This window comes from Solanum stenotomum, chromosome 2 (genome assembly GCF_019186545.1).
Source record: "Solanum stenotomum isolate F172 chromosome 2, ASM1918654v1, whole genome shotgun sequence".
Classification (NCBI taxonomy): Eukaryota; Viridiplantae; Streptophyta; class Magnoliopsida; order Solanales; family Solanaceae; genus Solanum; species Solanum stenotomum.
The window spans coordinates 17,135,649-17,156,576 of NC_064283.1; the positions used below are offsets into that span (position 1 = coordinate 17,135,649).

The 20,928-nt window shown below is 36.6% G+C and overlaps 2 pseudogenes; one reads left to right on the forward strand and one right to left on the reverse strand.

Moving 5' to 3' along the window:
* Nucleotides 1–11,319: 11,319 nt before the first annotated feature.
* Nucleotides 11,320–12,875, reverse strand: LOC125855759 (F-box protein PP2-B10-like; annotated as a pseudogene).
* Nucleotides 12,876–12,881: 6 nt separating this feature from the next.
* LOC125855761 (F-box protein At2g02240-like) lies at nucleotides 12,882–14,460 on the forward strand (annotated as a pseudogene).
* Nucleotides 14,461–20,928: the final 6,468 nt, after the last annotated feature.

Sequence of the window (20,928 nt, forward strand, 5' to 3'; positions counted from 1 at the left end):
CCCCCCCCCCCCCCCCCCAAGAAATAAATGAATAAGGAAAGAAACAAGATAAAGAAATCATGAAAGAATGTCGAAATGAGGATTGGATACCAACCCCCCTATTAAAGCGAGAAGAATACAACAAGAATCACTCCATTCCGAGCTCTAGAACTCCCAATATGCTCAAAATACCAATTGAACATGGTCTGAACAACAATATTTACTCCAGAAACCAGCAACTTAAAATTTCATTAAAAGAGCCGTAACTCTTTTGTACGATAGAGACATGACCCAATTCTTTTACCTAAATATCTTAAATAATGATACGCACCTGCTCGTTCAATCAAAACTCAATTTCGTGCTCGTTTGCCTAGTTAAATATCATTTCTTATGGGTAAATAATTATTTTATATATCACAATAAAAGTACGATCTTGGCTTACTGAAAATGCACCAAACTTTGCAGATCAATCCTATAATTCATTCTTAAACTTTCAGAATAATTTTTTGATCTTTAAAACTAATTGCGAACCTTTTGGTTGACACAAATTGCTCAAACACCATCAAAGCACCCATAAAACTTAGAAACTCACACATAACTCATCGGGAACCTCCCGAACACAAACCAAATATGCTACTAGCTTGGAAATGATATTTCAGACTCGATGAAATCATCAAAACACCAAAACAATGTCACCTAAACCCGATGCTGACCAAAGTCAATTTTAACTTAAGAATCTCCAAATTTTCAAATTAGGGCATGAAACTCATCCAATAGCTTCGGGAATCGAACCAAACCTTCAACTAGCTAACAAAATTGTCGAAATTCCATTCTGAACTTGCTATCACCAAATGTTCACTTTGATCAACTATCTTATTCTTTCAACTTTCAAAACACAAAAACTCTTCCAAAACTCATCTAAATACCTCCGAACCTAAGTCAATAGTCCTACTAACCCAAAAGTCATGTTCTAGAGCTGATGGTACTGACGAAATTTCATTCCAAGACTCGAAACTACAAATATTGACTAAAATAAACTATTTGAACTTAAAAGCTTCAAAAACTCCAAAACTTCCAAAAACTCATATTTATGATCTGATTTCCAATTAACCACATAAACTACTAAAACACAACTCGCGACAACTATCAAGAGGCAAAAATGGCAATTTTCTAGAAAATTTCAAAAATGACCTTCAGGATTATTACACTTAGCTCGAGATCAAACTAATTTGTCTATATTTCCCTTAATATATCACTGAGTTGTTCATTAAAAATAGCCCTGGAAACAGGGGCGCATCTAGAGAATAATATCTATAATTCAATCATAATTATATATTAACATGAGGTCATTGTAGGAATCTCTACACTTTAAATCTTAGATCCGCCTTATATTCAACACATTACCTAAGCCAAATATAATTCTCTCTGGATATATGCCTCGAGAAGGGTCATATAAACAAGTATTTGAATCAATACAAATGAGACCAAAATAAAAGACATTACATAGTAAGAGGATGATCTTTCTTTTCTTCATTCAGGACGAAACTCAATTCCTTGAACAATGAGGCCACCTTTTCTATCGAATCTCCACCAGTTTCACTTCAATGTTTCCTTCTTCTCCTGTATCTCTGAAAAGGTTTCCCATTTCTTAGTTCCATCCATCACCTCTTTCCCAGGGTATCCTCACTCTAGGTCCTCTTCTTGAAAACCTAACAACTTTTGCTCGTTTCTCTATTTAATGGTCATTCTTAGAATCATTGAATCTAACAACTCCACTAGTAGTTCTAAGTTGATAAAAGTTATCTTCTAGTTTGAACACTAGATGAGAAACATATTTGGTTCTTTTCGACAATATTCAAGTTCCCATTTTGCCTCAAGTATCGAACTAACAAACCAAATTTAGTTTAGTCACTTCTGAGAATCTACAAAAAACTGCACCATGCTCAATATCTATATTGAATAAAGTAATATCTTTCAAAAAACTTGAGTACGTTGAATGGGATCACGAAAATATAAAGCCCGAAGTTTGGATGAGATAATGGGGAATAAACTAGTATTCTCCATATATGGACTTGGGAAATCCTCCCCTCATGAGCTATCTTTTAGGGTCGAGTTAGGCCCAAGTGTCATATCTTTACATGGTATAAGAGCCAGGTCCATCCCTGTTTGGGCACCCAGTCCATGCTCCAATTGGTCTTGAGCGTGAAGGGGTGTAAAGTGCGTAAAAGTCCCACATTAGTTGGGGAATGGACTGGTGGTCTCCTTATATGGACTTGAGGAATCCTCCCCTCATAAGCTAGCTTTTGGGATTGAGTTAGGCCTAGGTGCCATATATTTACATGGTATTTGATAGTAACCAGAAGTAGAGATCCGACAAAATAGAACAAAGCAGGTAGATTTACTGTAAATAGTTTGTGCAAGTATCTTAAACACAACTATACAGATAAAGTTGTTCGTATGGAGAGGACAAGACTCCAGAAAATATTAGTTTTGATTCTTAATTACATAATACTAATAACTAATCCTATTTACATATATATATAGAGAACATAAAAGGATAAAACAAACACTATAAACTATAAACTAGGAATAATAACTGCTAGACAATTGCTAGACAGTTGTTGTAGCAGTTGTTTGTCCAGAATTCAACTCTTTATTCTTTTGTCAATATTTTCTTCTAAAATACGTCCTGAGAGGTGGGTTGGTATCAGTGCATTCCCCCTAAAAAGATTTCTTGTCCTTAAGGCAGTTAGAGGAAATTGAACAGCAAGCAAGTCATAAGCTTCCCAACTAGCCTCTTCAACAGGACGACACCGCCATTGAATAAGTAATTCCAGAGTTGGCACTCCTGATTCTTTCACCCAACGATGCAATAAAAAATTTTTAGGTTCCACCACAAATTCTAATTCACCCGATAGTGGTAAGGGTAGAGAGGAAGCAATATAATAACAACCATGAGCAGGACGAAGCAACGAGACATGAAAAATAGGATGTACCTCAGATGTTTCGGGAAGCTGCAATTCATAAGAAACAATACCAACTCGACGAACAATTTTGTATGGTCCAAAATATCGAGGTGAAAGCTTCTCATTAAGATGTTTGGCTAAACTCTTCTGTCGATAAGGTCTCAAATGAAGGAAAACAACATCACCCACATTAAAAGACAAGTCACATCGCTTGGAATCAGCTTGAGACTTCATTCTGGATTGTGCCTTCATGAGATTGGAACGTAGTACCTCTAACATTTGATCTCGTTCCACGAGCTGCTGTTCAAGTTCAACAATTTTAGTTTCTCCATGAACAAAGGGATGCAAGAGTGGTGGTTCTCTCCCATACACAATCTGGAAAGGAGTCATATTGGCTGAAGAATGGTATCTACTGTTGAAAGAATATTCAACCCAAGATAGCTATTGAAGCCATGATTTGGGCTTGTCATGAGCAAAACAACGTAAGTAAGTTTCAAGACAGCGATTGACCACCTCCGTTTGACCATCAGATTGGGAATTATAGGAAGTACCCATACGGAGACGAGTGTGACTAAGGCGAAAAATTCCTGCCAAAAAGCACTTGTGAAGACAATATCACGATCTGAAAGAATGGAGCATGGTAAACCATGCAACCTGACAATTTCCTTATAGAAAACCTAGCCATAGTTTCAGCAGTAAATGGATGAGATAAAGCAAAAAAATGGTTGTATTTGCTAAACCTGTCAACCACCACAAGAATAGTATCAAAGCCATTAGAAGGAGGAAGCCCAATAATGAAATCAAGGGAGATATCCTCCCAAACTCTGTTAGGAATAGGCAAAGGTTGTAAGAGACCAGCTAGAGCTAATGTTTCATATTTATGTTGCTGGCATATCAAACAATTCTGGACAAAGGACTTAACACCATGCTTCAAACAAGGCCAGAAAAAATTTGCAGATACCCTTTTGAGAGTTTTCAAGTAACCTCTGTGTCCTCCTGTTGGAGAATCATGTGACTCTGCTAAAATCTTGGCTTTGAGTTCAGGATAATCAGGAATAACCAGCCGAGATTTGTAGTAAAGATGGTTAGTAGACAACGAGAAATCAGGATGAATCGACGGATAAGAAGAAAGTTGATCTTGAATCTGCTTAGTAGATGGATCAGCTTCAATTGCTTCTGTCAAATCACTGAAATCTAATGGAATAGGCATCACCAAAGATAAAAAATCAGCATGTTGAGGGCGACGAGATAAGGCATCATCGCCTTTGTTTTCACTTCCCGACTTATAGACAATGGTGAAATCAAAAGGCAATAATTTCAACAACAAACGTTGTTGTTCAGCAGTAGTCACCCGCTGATGCAATAGATACTTTAGGCTACAATGGTCAGTAGTGACAATAAAATGTCGACCCAAAAGATAATGCTTCCATTTTTGCAATGCAAGGACCAAAGCCAGCAATGCACGCTCATAAGTAGATTTAATGCGACTAGAAAAGGAAAATCCCTTGCTGAAATAGGCTACTGGATGACAGTGTTGTAGTAAAATATACCCAACTCCATCAGATGAAGCATCACACTCAACTGTAAACTGTTGAGTGAAATCTGGAAGACGAAGCACTGGTACTGATGTCAAGATCCTCTTAAGATTTTGGAAAACCTGCTCTACTTTTGCATGCCAGGTAAAAGCATCTTTCTTGGTCAATTATGTTAAAGGACGAGCAATGATCCCATAGTTCTTAACAAAATGCCTATAATAACCTGTGAGACCTAAGAAACCAGAAAGTTCCTTGACATTCTTTGGAACAGGCCATTCCAACACCGCAGATATTTTTTCTGAATCCATGGCTACTCCGTCTTGAGAAATCACATGACCCAAAAAACCAACTTGGCGTTGACCAAATAAACATTTCTTTGGATTAGCAAAAAAGGAATTGACAGAAAGAAGATGGAGGACTGTTTGAAGGTGTTATTAGTGTGTTTGAGGGTCAGGACTATAGATTAGAATATTATCAATGAACACTAGGACAGATTTTCGAAGGTATGGCCTGAAAAGATCATTCATGGTACCCTGAAATGTGGATGGTGCATTAGTGAGTCCAAATGGCATTACGAGAAACTCATAATGGCCTGAATGAGTGTGAAAGGCAGTTTTATAGACATCATCAGGTTGGACACGAATTTGATGGTATCCAGAACGAAGATCAATTTTAGAAAAAATTGTGGCCCCATGTAATTCATCTAACAACTCATCGATATTTGGAATTGGATATTTGTCCGGGATAGTGATTTTGTTTAGGCTACGATAATCCACACAAAACCGCCAAGAATTATCTTTCTTTTTAATTAGTAGAACCGGACTAGCAAAGGGACTTGAACTAGGGAGAATGAAACCAGATTCTAATAAAGCTGCAACTTGGTTCTCAATTTCAATTTTTTGACCATGTGGGTAAGGATAAGGTCTGATGTTTGGAGGCTTAGAATTTGGTAACAGAGGAATAGCATGAGAATGTGCTCTAAATGGTGGAAGAGATGTTGGTTCAGAAAACACAAACTAGAATTCATGTAAAAGGGTTTGGATTGCATTACCCGGAACCCCTAATACCATATTAAAAGATTGGAGAGAAGCTATGGTTGAATCTGTCGATCTCATGCCTTGCAATTTGTAACGCTTCCCTTGCCAATTGAAAATTATGAATATATCCTTCCAGTTAGCTTGAATCGTATTGAGAGAAGCTAACCATTTGATACCAAAAACCAAATCAGCCCCTCCAATTGCAAAAAGGTAGTAATCCTGAGTGATAGTAAAGGCCGGCAATTGAATTTGAAGATTCCGACAAACTTTATTGCAGCGTATGATATCCCCATTCCCTATTTGCACGCCGAATATTGGAACCATTTCTACTGGTATATTATGCTCCTCCATAATGGATTCAACCACAAAATTATGTGTGGAACCACTATCCACAAGTATTAAAACCTTTTTACCATTGATCTCACCCTGAAGCTTCTTTGTAGCACCCACTGATTGTCCCAAAATGGCATGGAAGGAAATTTCAACAAGGTCATTTTCTTGAGGGTTATCACCTATTACTGCATTGACCTCGTCAACCTCTTCCAATTGACCTTCTCCACTAATCTCCATGAGAGATAATTTTGCAGATTTGCATCTATGACCGGGTGCAAATTTCTCATGGCAACGAAAGCAAAGTCCTTGTGCCATAAGATTTCTCCTCTCGGTATCCCATGTTCGCGTTTGAAGAGGTTGTGAAGCGGCTGGGTTGGATGAAACACTGCTGCGTAAATTGTGATTTGCAGATGATGAATTGTTCTGGGTGTTTCTAAAAGAATTCAATGGATTTTGTACCGTGGGTCTATTGTTTGGGGTCCAATTAGGCACTCTATTGCTGCGAGTTATGCCTAATTTACTTTCAAATTCAAATGCCAAACTCATAGCCCTGTAAACTGTTCTAGGTTTGTGAATCCTAACATCAGATTTAAGTTCCTCTTTCAACCCATTCAGGAACACCCCTAAGAGACAGTGATCTGGCCAATTTGTAACCCTAGATGAACGTTTTGCAAATTCTTGACGATGCTCCTGTACAGAACCTGTTTGCTGAATGTTACAAAGGTGCTTGTCGGGATTTTGAAACTCTGCAGGACCATAATTTTCCTGCAATGCTTTAACAAGTTCTTCCCAATAAAGCAAAGTTCGCTCATGATTTATCCAAGAGAAGAGATCCAAAGCATCCCCTTCCAAATACATCACCACAATGTCAACTTTATGTTCCTCTTGAGTTTGATAGCACCAAAAATATTTTTCTGCTTTCAAAATCCATCCTCTAGGATCACCTCCTTCAAATCTGGGGAATTCCATCTTTGTGTATGGCTTTCGGGGAGGATTTTTTGACCAAGATGGACTATCAATTTCTTTTTCCTCATCTTGACAAACAGACTTTCGTTTATTACGGTTTCTGTGACTGGATTCTTCTTATTGAGTGCAACTAGTCTAGGCCTTCAATGTTGCAACATCTGCTGCCACGGAGTCAATCATATTTGACTTTGACGCTATGGCAGATAATTGTTGGGCAAGGGTTCAACATTGAGAACGCCTTCTTGGGAATTAGACTATATGGTATTGACCATGTTGGATCGATCTGCTCTGATACCAAAACTGATAGTAACCAGAAGTAGAGATCCGACAAAATAGAACAAAGCAAGTAGATTTGCTATAAATAGTTTGTGCATGTATCTTAAACACAACTATACAAATAAAGTTGTCTGTATGAAGAGGACAAGACTCGAGAAAATATTAGTTTTGATTCTTAATTACATAATACTAATAACTAATCCTAATTACATATTTATAGAGAACATAAAAGGATAAGACTGACACTATAAACTATAAACTAGGAATAACAACTGCTAGACAACTGTTGTAGCAGTTATTTGTCCAGAATTCAACTTTTTATTCTTTTGTCGATATTTTCTTCTAAAATACGTCTTGAGAGGTGGGTTGGTATCAGTATTAGAGCCAGGTCCATCCCCGTTTGGACTATCGGTCCACACTTCAGTCGGGCCTAGGCATAAAAACGGGTGTTAGAGTGGGTAAGAGTCCCACATTGGTGGGGCAATGAACTAGTGGTCTCGTTATATGGACTTGGACAATCCCCTTCCCCCCTCTTCATGTGCTAGCTTTTGGGGTTCAGTTAGACTCAGGTGCCATATCTTTACAAAACCCATTCCCACTACTCTGGTGTATCACCCCATGCAATGCCAAGTTCTCGTGTTGTGACCATAAAACATTTCTTACCTATCTTCTTATCCAATGAAAAGCTATGTTTGACAAATCAAATCAAACACAAAACATTAGGATTTAAAACAAACCAAAAAGGCTGAAAAAGGGACCTACCCTATATAATGGATAGGTTAGGCTGGCCTATTCTTACTGTGCCTGATTGGGCTCATAACGGACCAATTTCGCTCACTTGACGTGACTAGCTACAATAGGGCGCACATTCCACCATACATACTGTGGTGGAGTCAAAAATCTTACTAAGCGGTGTCAAAATATAAAATGGTCAACACACATAAAGTATAAAGGGAGTCAACATATAGTAAATACAATTGACACCCCTTAACATAAAATGGCTTCGCCACTACATACACAGTACTCACCCATACACCATATGTTGATTGATATCCAATACCCAAATTAGTTAGTTTGCCTTTTGAATAATATTGTTTTCCAAAGTTTTAGATATAGAGAACAAAAAAGGCTAATATATAACCATGGAACGAATTTGCCACTGCATTTTAATTCAACATTAACAATTTACTAGCTCTTACACCAAAATACTTGGAATTCACAAAGAATAATAATAACAGAAAGTAGACATGTTCAAGTTAAAATCTATATACAGTAGTTTCAAAATATCTCTCGCCTGTACTTGATCTCGAGAACAATTCCTTATACTGACTGCGTCCGCCCCATTTCACTAGCAGTGGAGACAATGCTTCACGTGTTGCCCCATTTCACTAGCAGTAGTTTCCTATTACATCTTCAACAGGAAACATCTTTTTGTCTCATTTGGAAGTTGATTGCCTTAATAGTGAAAGCAAATGTGAAGCCAAAAACAACAGTGTACCTGACAATTAAAACTGCAACTATTGGAAGAAATAATGCTTGAAGCCGAAGTAGCGTCTCAAGAATCGTTCCACGTTCATCATCAATAGGTTTGTTTTGGAGATCTCCAAAGTGCGATGCAACCAAACCATACAAGGTCCACGAAACAGGACAACACCAATAGTACCATCTCCTCTATATGGTATAATGTTGTTTTTTTTAATGAAAATAAAAAAAATACTGAGTATGTGTTATTTCCGAGCTCTAAATCAGTTTTGATGTAACAAAAAATGGAGTGTTTCAAGAAATTACAGGTCGTGGAACGAAGAATCCTAAGAAAAGATTCCATATGCCATAGAAGAAGAAACCGACAATATGAGGAACACTTACATTTGGGGTAACAGCAACGGTCATCATACCGTAGAAACTGAAGTACAAGAGGGTGAAAAACAGGACGAACAAGTACCAAAAGAACGTTGTGACTCTCTATTCAAATCTAATAATAACATACATAATGGCACCACAAAAAACAACTTACATAAAGACATAAGTGATTTCAATGAAACTCTGCAAGACAAAAAAATTTAACTAATTTAGACGTTTCACCTAATTGTTGAGGTATTAACTTTTCCTACTATTATATATTGATAAAATCTATCCATCAAGGTGACTTTACTATAGAAGGGCAAAACTCTGTTACTTTAATATGACATAAAATAGTTTTATGTCCTTTACTGTTAGAGTGAATTACATTTAGTTACTTAAATGTGACAATTTATAATGGGAAATCTCAGTGATAAAATGTGAAATTAACTCGAGATTGTCTTATAAGAAATTGAACTCTATGCTCACATGTCCAAAGGCATAGGGTATGGCAGAATACATTCCAAGTTGCTGGATTGTATCCAAGTAGCCATTGTTTATTTTACATACTCTAGGCATAACTGTGCACAAGAGAACTCAACTTAGTATTTGGTCGTATGAATTCAAAAAAGGAAAGCTCTCCTTCACTTAACAACTTACCTCAAAGTATTTGATCAAATGGCAAGAATGGTGGCCCAATGGACCAATATATATCTCTTGTCCTCCTCGTTTCATTAGAAAGAGCTACAAAGTAGTGTTTATATTAGTATTTGATGACAAAAGTCTAGGAAAATCAATGAACAACTTGATTGAGTTAAAAAATAACAAACTCACCTCATCAAAGGCTTCAAAAATTGTTGAAAAGTGATTCAAAAGAAACTTGATCAAGTCTTCATGAGTTTGTTAGTTAGTTTCCTTTATGTTAAAAAGTTTAAACATTGTGGCAGATTAGTAGCTAAATAGTAATTAGTGGGTTAGTGGACCTAGATTTTAGTATTTTCAGTTTTTTGGTAAGCCTATTTATAGGCAGGTCTTTTTGCTTTTATTAATTAATCAAATTCAAAGAAGTTTGCAGTAACTTTTTATCTCTTTTGCTCTCTTTCTGTTCAGTTTTCCTTTTGATTATCTTTCTTTTTTCCAACAAAAATGTCGATACTAGGCAGACGGACGGTACAAACAGTGGTTCTTGCATCTAGCCCTGAGCTTTGTTCATTCATGAAATTGATAGAGGGGTTAGGCACTAGCTCCACTGCAATGGTCAACCTTTTGAGTTGTTCAGTTGAGAGGTCGTTGACCCCTGGAAAACTAAGGCTAATCTTAATGGTCCAAGCTCCACAAGATGCATGACTTCCTCAACAAACATCTGTACGAGGATAAATAAATAGGAAATACATGAATTCAACCTTTCCTGTCTTTTTGTCAACATCATGAGCTAAACGCAGCCAGGATGAGTATACTAAGGTGAATGTAAGGTGAATGGATGCCATTCTGCTCACAGTATCCAGATATACGTGCTAAATGTGTCTTGTTTCTTAGGAGAGCCCGAAAGCTTGATGTCACCCTCGATATATCCCCCGGTCTTTCTTCCAGCCAATACATACATCAATGCTTTTTCCCAGCACCACTACTTACTCCCAACAAATCTGCCAAAACACCAAGCCTGAAAGCTCCACTTACGCCCTTAAGAAGTACTAATAACTTCAGTAGCACTTTGAGCTTTCATTGCTTGCAAGTATCGTGAAAGTAACATATCTTTTGAAAATGAAGGATTAGCACTGCTAGTTGATCAATAACATTTCCTGTATTTAGTTACCTGAGGTGATGGAATATTGTTCACTATTGGAGTCTTCTTTCTCAATGCTAGTCGTTTGGATTCAGTGTCTTCTAATATCATAGCTTGCGGCTTACCAAATGTTGTAGATATTCATAATGAACATTTAACATTTTTTTCCCCGCAGGGAAATATAAATGGAGAAATCTGAGAGATGCTAACGTTTTAGGTAAGAGACTGCAACATTGTAGCAGACCCCATGCCAAGTGATTCTACCGCAACAAAAACCTCCAAATATGATGTTCCAAAAACATATGCATGTGATTTCACAAATTTGACTAGATATATAAATTTATAGCATTATAATGAACAATTACAATGGCATTAGGAGCTGGCACAAAAATGGTTGATCATCTAACAAATCTTTGGAATATTTGATAATACATTCAATACCTTGTTAAAAAATTGATTCTTGTTTATCAACTACGCATTATCAAACCAAATACAATTCTCTCTCCATATGCTCTTCGGGAAGGACAATATAGATAAGAAGTATTTGAGTCAATCCAAATGTGGCCAAAACAACAGGAAAAGTAAGAGGAGGATCCTTCTCTTCTTTATTCTGGACGAAACTTAAATCCTTGAACAATGAGATCGTGTTTTCAACTGCAATGCCTAATCTCCATCAATCGCGCTTCAACATTTCTGTCTTATTTATTTCATCTATCCATCCCCTTTTTTCAAGGGTAACCTCGCTCTAGGTCCTCATCCTAAAAAATGGACAACTTTAGCTCGTGCCTCTACTTCATGGTCGCTCTCAGAATCAACAAATCTAAAAATTGCCTTAACATTTCTAAGGACATAAAATCCATCTTCTAATTTGAAACCTAGACAAGCAAAATAAATGATTCTTTTCAACAATATTCAAGTTTCAATTTTGCCTAGGATATCAAGCTAACAGAACCAATTAAGTTTAGCCACTTAAGACGATCTACAAAAAATTTACACTTCCTCAGTAGTTATATTTAATAAAGTATTTTCTTTACAATTTAAAGTACATGGAAAGGAACCGCAAAAATCTAAAACATGGAGTCCAGACGAGACAGACATTCTCAATACTCTGGTGTACCACCCCATATAATACTAAGTTCTCATGCTGCGATCATAAAACATTTATTCCCCGTCTTTTTATCCAGTGAAAACTCTATTTGACAGATCAAATCACAAAAACAAAACATTAGGATTTAACAACAAACCAAAAAGGATGAAAAAGGCACTAGACCACTCTTCCTGTATCCGATTGGGATCACAACAGACCAACCGCGCTCACTTGAGAGGACTAGCTACCTGAAAGTCGGCCTAGATCCAGACCACCTAACAACCCTTATGAATGGAACGTGCCGTCCATTGGCCTATTCTTCTCAGGTCGGGTTGGGTCAGTCATGGGCAGACCCTACCCACTAGACACGACTTCCACTATACCACCTTTACCTACTACACAATCATAGAAATAGAACCCTTTTCCATTGCCATTAAGTCGATTATTCTTCTATTCATGAAAATAACACATTCACAACTAAAATAAAAACTTTCGAAAGATCAGACACACATTTGATAACTCAGTCATCACTGAATAAGATTGTGGTCCTTCTGATATCTATTGGATGGAGTTAGAATTTTCACTAAGAGAATTCAAAATATAAAGAAAGTAAACACTCGAAAAAGTCAAGGAAATTCGAAACATAGTATATATATATATATATATATATATACATAATTTCTTTCACTTATCTACACAATGTAATTGTCCAGCAATAAGGTATAAATTGACACCATTCGGATAAAAGTGGCTTGGTCGGGTGATAGAGTGTTTGAGCTCGTGAAGTTGTGATCTCACGATTAAATCATATTTTATAAAAAAAAAAAAAAACTTCTCATGAAAAACAAGACAAACACAAAAAGGAGGGGGGAAATGAAGAAATCATACCAATTTGCCTCTATCAAAAAGAATTGGAGAGTTACGGAGGTTGAAGTAAAGTTGTTTCTTGGAAGGAAAAACTATTAGAGAGCCTAATCTAGAAACAATTTGTTGATAATCAGATGTCAAAAATAATGTCTTTGAGACGATGTCGGATTCTGCTGCAGACATGAAAGTTTGTGAGACACTATTGGAGGTTGCATAATGAAAATTATCTCGTTAACATCACCGAAAGATGTAGCTAGGTCTTCAGCTGTCTCACAAACATTCATGTCTGCAGTAGAATCCGACGTCGTCTGGGAGATATTATTTTTGCCATATGATTATCAACAAATTGTTTTCTAGATCAGGCTCTCTAATGGTTTTTCCTTCCAAGAAACAACTTTACTTCAACCTCCGTAACTCTCCGATTCTTCTTGACAGAGGAAAATTGGTATGGTTTCTTCATTCCCCTCCCCCTCGCCCCCTCCTTTTTGTGTTTGTCTTGTTTTTCATGAGAAGTTTGTTTTTTTATAAAATATGATTTAATGGTGAGATAATAACTTCACGAGCTCAAACACTCTTATCACCCGACCAAGTCACTTTTATCCGAATGGTGTCAATTTATTCCTTATTTCTGGACAATTACATTGTGCAGATAAGTAAAAGAAATTATGTATATGTATACTATGTTTCGAATTTCCTTGGCTTCTTCGTCTGTTTACTTTCTTTATATTTTGAATTCCATTAGTGAAAATTCTAACTCCATCCAATAGATATCAGAAGGACCACAATCGATCTTATCCACTAATGACTGAGTGATCAAATGTTGTTTAGATCTTTCTAAAGTTTTTATTTTAGTTGTGAATGTGTTATTTTCGTGAATACAATAATATTCGACTTAATTTCAATGAAAAAGGGTCCTATGTCTATGATTGTGTAGTAGGTAAAGGAGGTACAGAGGAAGTCGTGTCTAGTGGGTAGGTCTGCCCATGGCCGACCTAACCTGACCTGAGAAGAACAGGCCAATGAATGGCATGTTCCATTCATAAGGGTTGTTAGGTAGTTTGGATCCGGGACGACTTTTAGGTAGCTAGTCATGTCAAGTCAGTGCCGTTGTGATCCTAATTAGACACAGTAAGAGTAGTCTAGTGCCTTTTTCAGTCCTTCTAGTTTGTTTTTAAATCATAATGTTTTGTCTTTGTATTTTTATCTGGATAAGAAGATAGGGAAGAAATGTTTTATGGTCGCAACACGAGAATTTGGTATTATATGGGGTGGTACACCAGAGTATTGGGAATGGTTGTCTCACCCAAACTCCATGTTTTATATATTTGCAGTTTAATATTGAAGGAAATTACTTTACTAAATATAATTACTGAGTAAGTGCAAATTTTTTATAGATTCTCTGTAGTGGCTAAAATTAATTGGATCAGTTGGCTTGATATCCGAGGAAAAATTAGAACTCAAATGTTGTCGAAAAGAACCAATTTTATATTTCGCTTATCTAGTGTTCAAATGGGAAGATGGATTTTTTGTCCTTAGAAATGTTAAGGCAGTTATTAGATTTGTGGATTCAGAGAGTGACCATGAAGCAGAGCAACGAGTTAAAGTTGTCCCTTTTTTAGGACTAGGACCTAGAGGGAGGCTACCATTTAAAAGAGGTGACGGATGGATGGAATTAAAAATGGGAAACATTTTCAATGATACAGGAGATGTTGAAGCACGATTGATAGAGTTTAGGCATCTCGGTTGGAAACACGGCTTCATTGTTCAAGGACTTGAGTTTCGTCCAGAATGAAGAAGAAACACTTGAGCAAAATCGGCAAGCTAGAAACTAACCTAGAGGTAAGAGTTAACCCAAATCACCAACACCAGAGGTATCTCCACACACAAAAAGAGTGCATGGCAAACTGGCGCCTGTGTCACTCCAAACGTGTGGCAAAAATAAGTCCAGGAAGCACCACAACCATAACTAAGGAGATCTTCACTACTGAAATGCCAAACACCAAATACATAGATGCAACATTTGTAGATGTGGTCCAGATAAAGGCGAATACTACCTTTGAAGAAGATTCAGAGTGTAGCAAGTGGAGAAGTTCAAAGGAGTAAGAGGGTCATAAAGAACCTGGATATCAAGATGATTGCAAAGTCGCGATGATCCCTTAAAATAGGATGCAAAGAATAAATTAAGTTGGTGCTGAGGGGGAGTGTTCAAAAGTCATCACCAACTTAATTAATATCTAAGATATTTCAAAGAATAATCTAGTATATTAAAGACTTGTAAAGAAATGAACAAAGAACTCTCGAATGAAAGTTCAAGAGTGTAAAGTCTTAAATCATTCAAGAAAGTGCAATTCTATAAATAGGTAAAAGGTGCATTCTATAAATAGAGGTAGTCATTTCAGTGTAAAGAGTTATAAGACCAAAACTGATCTTTACTTAGCAATTATAATATTCAAGTTGTGAGCAGCCAATTGTGCCCAATAATTCTCAGCAAACACTTCTTTTGGATATAGGCCACCACTCTTATCGATTGGTCACAACTAGCACCCCTCCTTGGTCTGGGCCACCACTCTTGACACTCTATCAAGCTATTACTTCTAGTTGCACCCTCAAGTGTTAATCAACCCTACTCTAATGCTTTTTATAATAGAGTGAATAAGATAACCCAACCCTAAAAACTAGTCTATTAGGTGGAAGAGCCCACTCAAGCCTACTAAACCGTTAATAATTTTTTCCTTAATCAATGAAGGTCAATTAGCATACAACAAAGATAGTAAAGATTCCTTGCAGTTAAGAAAAACAGGTTCACCTCCTTGAAAGGAGTCACCTTTAATAGGAAGTTTTAAACTCTTCCTACCAATAGTGGTCTTTATACGGTGCATACTCAGATGGTGTGCAACCAGCAGGTTCCGTTAAGGTTTTGACGTAAAAAGAAAAATGTGCTATAGTAAGTTAAATTGCATAAATAGTACTATATATAACTCAATCTTTTAAAAATTATTATTATTAGTTGAATTGGCCGGTACCCAAGGTTCACTTTAATTAGTGACTAATGTTTCATTTAATTCCAAATTTAGCATTACATTAACTTGTTTAGTATATGTATTTGTTGGGTTTGTTAGCGTGGTTACAATTCCACATTGGTTGGGGAACGGACCAACAGTTTTGCTTGCATAGACTTGAGCAGTTCTTCCCTCATGTGCTAGTTTTTGAGATGTCAGTTAGACCCAAGTAATTTTACAGGGTTCAACTGACACTCGTAACTCTATTATGGCTTTGCCCCCCGTGACAACGTAGTTGAAGTATGTTCAAGTTGTCTCGGACCTTATTATGGTTATTAAGAAAAAATCTCTAGACTTCAATAGTGTTTATGTTGCTTCTATTTCCAAAGTTAGCACTAATATATTATTAATTTTCATAGTTTACATTTATCTGTTTGCTGAACTGATAACTCTATTATGGCTCCACCATACCCCTGGAAGTTGCGATAATGTAGTTGAAGTGGGTTCAAATGGTTTCGGACATCAGAAAAAAAAGGCTCTAAGACTTTCTTAGTGATTTCTGTTGATTTTATTTCCGAAGCTTGCATCATATATTAGCTTGTTTAGTTTAGATGTATCTATTTAATGTTGATTCATTGTTTCCCTGAAAAGATGTCTTGATAGATTGAAGTATATTATTAGTTTTATTATTTAGATGTTCTAGGTGGAAGCTTAAAACATTCTGCCACAAAAAATAGCTTAGTTATATATATATATATATATATATATATATATAAACACTGATATTTACATATAAATATTTTTTTTCATAATGAGTTTATCTCGCAAGTATAAGATTTGTGCGTACTAAACATTATAAGTCCATTCAGTTCGTACTTTTTTTAGAACCCCTCTTATCTTGGTTTGCCAGATTCAAGCTCGAATAAAGGAGGGGTCACAGTACGAATCCTCATAATACATATGTTATTGGGATGTGATCACCTCGTAATACTAACTTTGGAAATAAGAGCAACATAAATAACTAGTAGAGTCAAGATTTTTTCTAATTACCATAATGTCATTACCAACTAAAGCACACTTCAAGCCAAAATAGAGTTTTGGATTTGGCAGAACCCAACAACTTGGCTTAAAATCCACATTTTTAAGAAATTCAGTTAATAGTTATAAATAACGTATCTCAAACCCTATAAAATAGAAAAGAGATAGTTCAAAACCCATACACCTTAAAATTCCAGATCCGCCTCTGATGACATGCATTTGATTGTTTTGGGACGGAGCTCTATTCCTTCAACAATGAGGCCACTTTTGTCACCACGACGTTTCATCTCAAGCACTATTGCTTCGACAAGACCATCACTACCTTCCTTGCTATTGAATATCCCAATTCTACTTCCATCCATCCATCTCCTCGCAGTTTTGTTGATGTCACAAGTTTCACAGTGTTGGCTTGTTTTTCAGTCTCAGTATCACTCTCATAATTAACAAACCTAATAATTGAATTTAATAATTGAATTAGAATATTCAAGTTCACAGGACTTATTTCCCAATTTGAACACCAAATAATCAACATAATCTGTCTTTGGTGACAACACTTTTGTTCCTTTTTTTCAACGAATATCCAATTGAGGTACAAAGTGAAGATATGCCACTTGAGTTGAGGGTCTTTCGAAAATAACCTCTCTAACTCCTCAAGGTAGTGGTAAGGACTGCGTACACTCTACTCTCCCCAAACCCCATTTTTGGGATTTCACCGGGTATGTTATTGTTATTGTTATAAGGGCCACCTTCAGTCTTAAAACTCTTTAAACTCATTTTTTTTCTTTTGCACTCCTGTTTTCTTGAGTACACTTCACTCTCAATTCTTTCTTGAGTACACACTCTTTATTTGAGTACAAATACAACTCAAATGACCACCTTTATTTATCGGCATTGATGGAAGGATCTAGTGGATGCAATATCCTAGAACTACGCCTTCCACTTCTTTCTCGAACTCTTTTAGATTTTGCACTCTAGAACTCTCATTCTAAAGTTCTTCTTTCAATATAAATCTTGAATATTCTAGATTCTTCTTTGAAATATCTTAGATATTAGTAATAAGTTGGTGATGACCTTTTAACCCCCCTCTCAGCACCAACTTAATTTATTCTTTGCATCCATTTTGAGTGATCCTTGAGACAATGCAATCATCTTGATGTCCATGCACTTTATGAATCTCTTCCTCCTTTGAACTTCCCACTCACTTCTCTTTTAATCTTCTTCGAAGGTAGTAGTCTCCTTGATCTAGACCACTCTGCTAATGTTGCATCATTATACTTGGTGTTTGGGAATTTCAATCATGTAGACCTCCTTAGTCACGGTTGTGGTGCTTCTTGGACTTCTTCTTGCAATATCACAGAAGTTTCACATGCTTCAATTTTCCATGACCTCTCCTTCTTTTTTGTGTGTGGAGATACCTCTGGTGTAGGTTATTTGAGTTTTCCTCTTTCCTCATGGTTAGTTTCTATCCTTCTCCCCTGTTCTTTACTTTGATCTTGTCTTGTAGATTTTGCTCAAGTGCTATTAAATCTAATAGGAAATTACCTCTTTGGACCACCATGTTGATGCTTCATCAAATCAAATACCAGATTGTTTGACACATATGTCCTATTAGTGGTAGGGTCACAACACCTCCATCATTTTATTTGTTTGGCATAACCGATAAAGATGCAACCAACAACCTTTTTATCAAACTTGTTATGGAGATGAACTGCATGAGCACATAGCATACACATCCAATATCTCGAAAGTGATTTACCTTGGTTATCATCTTCTTTAATTTCTCGAATGGTGAGATGAATTCCAACAGTCTTCATGCATTTTGCTCAAAACACTGTTGGTACATGCATGCTATGAAACATACTTCTGCATATACTTGTCAGGTGTCTATTTTCACTTTCTGCTACTCCACTTTGTTGTTACATATTTGGGAAAGTAAGTTGTTATGGTATCATCTTCTCTTATGGTAGTCATTGAACTCATGTGACATATATTCTCCCCTACTATCCATGCATAGACATTTGATTCTCCTTCCAATATAATATCATTCTTCACAGTTTGTCAGAACTCTTTAAACTTCTCAGAAACTTCAGACTTCTCCTCGAATAGTAAATCCACACGTACCTTGATAAGTCATCAATAAAGGTTACCATGTATAAATAACCACTACTAGAAGGTCGATTTACTGGTTCAAACATGTCTAAGTGCATCAACTCCAGTGACTTCTTGTCTTGATACTTAGATTCCCCGTAGGAAAGTTGATGTGTTTGTTTCATATTGGCATCCAACACATATAGTGTCTCCTTTAATGTCAAGCTGATAAAGACATTTCAATTTTGATTGTTGCATCATGATTTTTAACTTGTTGTAGCTCATCTGCCCAGGACGTGCATTCCATAAATCTTTTGTTTAATTACTCTGAGTCTTCTCTACATAAGCTGTCTTGGTTAACACTACATAGATTGACTCTAATTTTCTTTCCTCAATGAATGGAAAGTTTGTAATTAACTTTCAAGTTTCGATATACTTTTACATAATTGTTCCAAACATGATAATAATTTCTTCTTCATACCTTGAAACATGATATACATTTTGAAGTTGCACTTTTCTCGAGCTATGATGTGTACATTCTAGAATTATTTGATGTCACCATTACTCAACTGCCTTTATATTTGTTCAGGTTAATAAGCCTTTTCTCATCTCTGATCATGTGTTTGGAGCATCCTGAATCAACAATTCAATCATTTTAATAATCGACCAATTTCTCACGTACAATTGCACGTGCAAGCTCCTTTTCCTTGTCAGAGTGAGGTGAAAATATCATGTTGATTGCTTGGTTTCTTCATCTGTATAAGAGGTCTCAAAATCCCAAGCTTCTTCTTCATCTTTTTTTTGGAGTAGAAGTGGTTATAACACCTTCAGCTATCATGTAACAACAATCTATAGCGTAATGTCCTCTCTTTCCGCAATTGTAGCATTTGTCCCTTTGCCAGTTTCTGAAACATCGGTTTGCCTTCTTATTGGCTCTCTGGCTTCTTTGATGTTGATTCTTATGGTCTCCCCCTGGCCATACTTCTCTCTTTATCCCATTTTGGTAGCCTTGCCGTTTGCTATACCGCATTATCAAGCAGGGATGATTATTGTGTGTCAGTTGTCTCTCATTAATTAGAAAGAGAAATACGAAGGGATATAGGATAGCCTCTTCGATTGAGCCTTCTTGTTGAATATATAACAACTCTACAATAATTTAACTTGATAAAGTAGGTAATAGGGCCCCCTCGCTCTGGCAGCTCTAGTGATTCCCTTGGCAGCAGCCGCGCAGCCCTCCCATGGTTTTTACGGCCACTGGACATCCTCCTCCTGAGGTAGTCCAGCCCGCCCCAACATGGGTTTATCTCGCTCAGTGAAGGTTCAGTATTAGTAGTAATGCAAGTTAAGGATTTAAACAAAGGGAGAGAATTTGGCAGAAAAGAGGATCTGAACATGGTAATGCGCAAGAAGCCAACATCTAATACTTCTCTAGGCTGTGAGAAGAGGCACAATATTAGTAATGGTTCAAGAGCCCTATTATGTTCGAACATCTTTGATGGTTTTGTGAAGGCTACTGGAAAAGATGGTAATATTGTGGCTCCAACATTACATAATTCTAATCCTAAAGCAGCTAATTAAGATTATTCAAGAAAATCAAGATAACATGCCACTCAAATCCAATCCAACAATCAAGCCACTCATGGTCACATTGAGAACATCGGCTTATGAGGTCCCTTCCCAATCTTTGGAGTCACTTGGTCATTATCAAGGTGAATCTGGACAGCTACTATTTGTTGGAAAACTATATGCGCACAACGGAAGCATATCAGAATCTTACTGCTTACATGAATAATAGATAATCAATAACATTAATGCTCTACATATATAATTATACTAGAACACATAAACTTGTAGAAATTTAATCGAAGAATTACCTCTTGAAGCGTGAGCAGATACGTTCAAGCGAATCCACTGGTTAGACAGACCTTCAAGTGAATCCACAAGTAGACAGCATCTTTGTGGTCTTCTACAATGATCTAAAGTTCACATCTGAACTCTCTCAATTCTTGGGTGGGCAAGTATGAATAAAAAACCTTCAAACTTTCTAGGGTTAGAAGAATCCCTAATTATAGAGATTTATTCTTAATCCAAAGAGGAGAACCAAAAGACACATTGTTTTTCTTCAAAATAAAAAT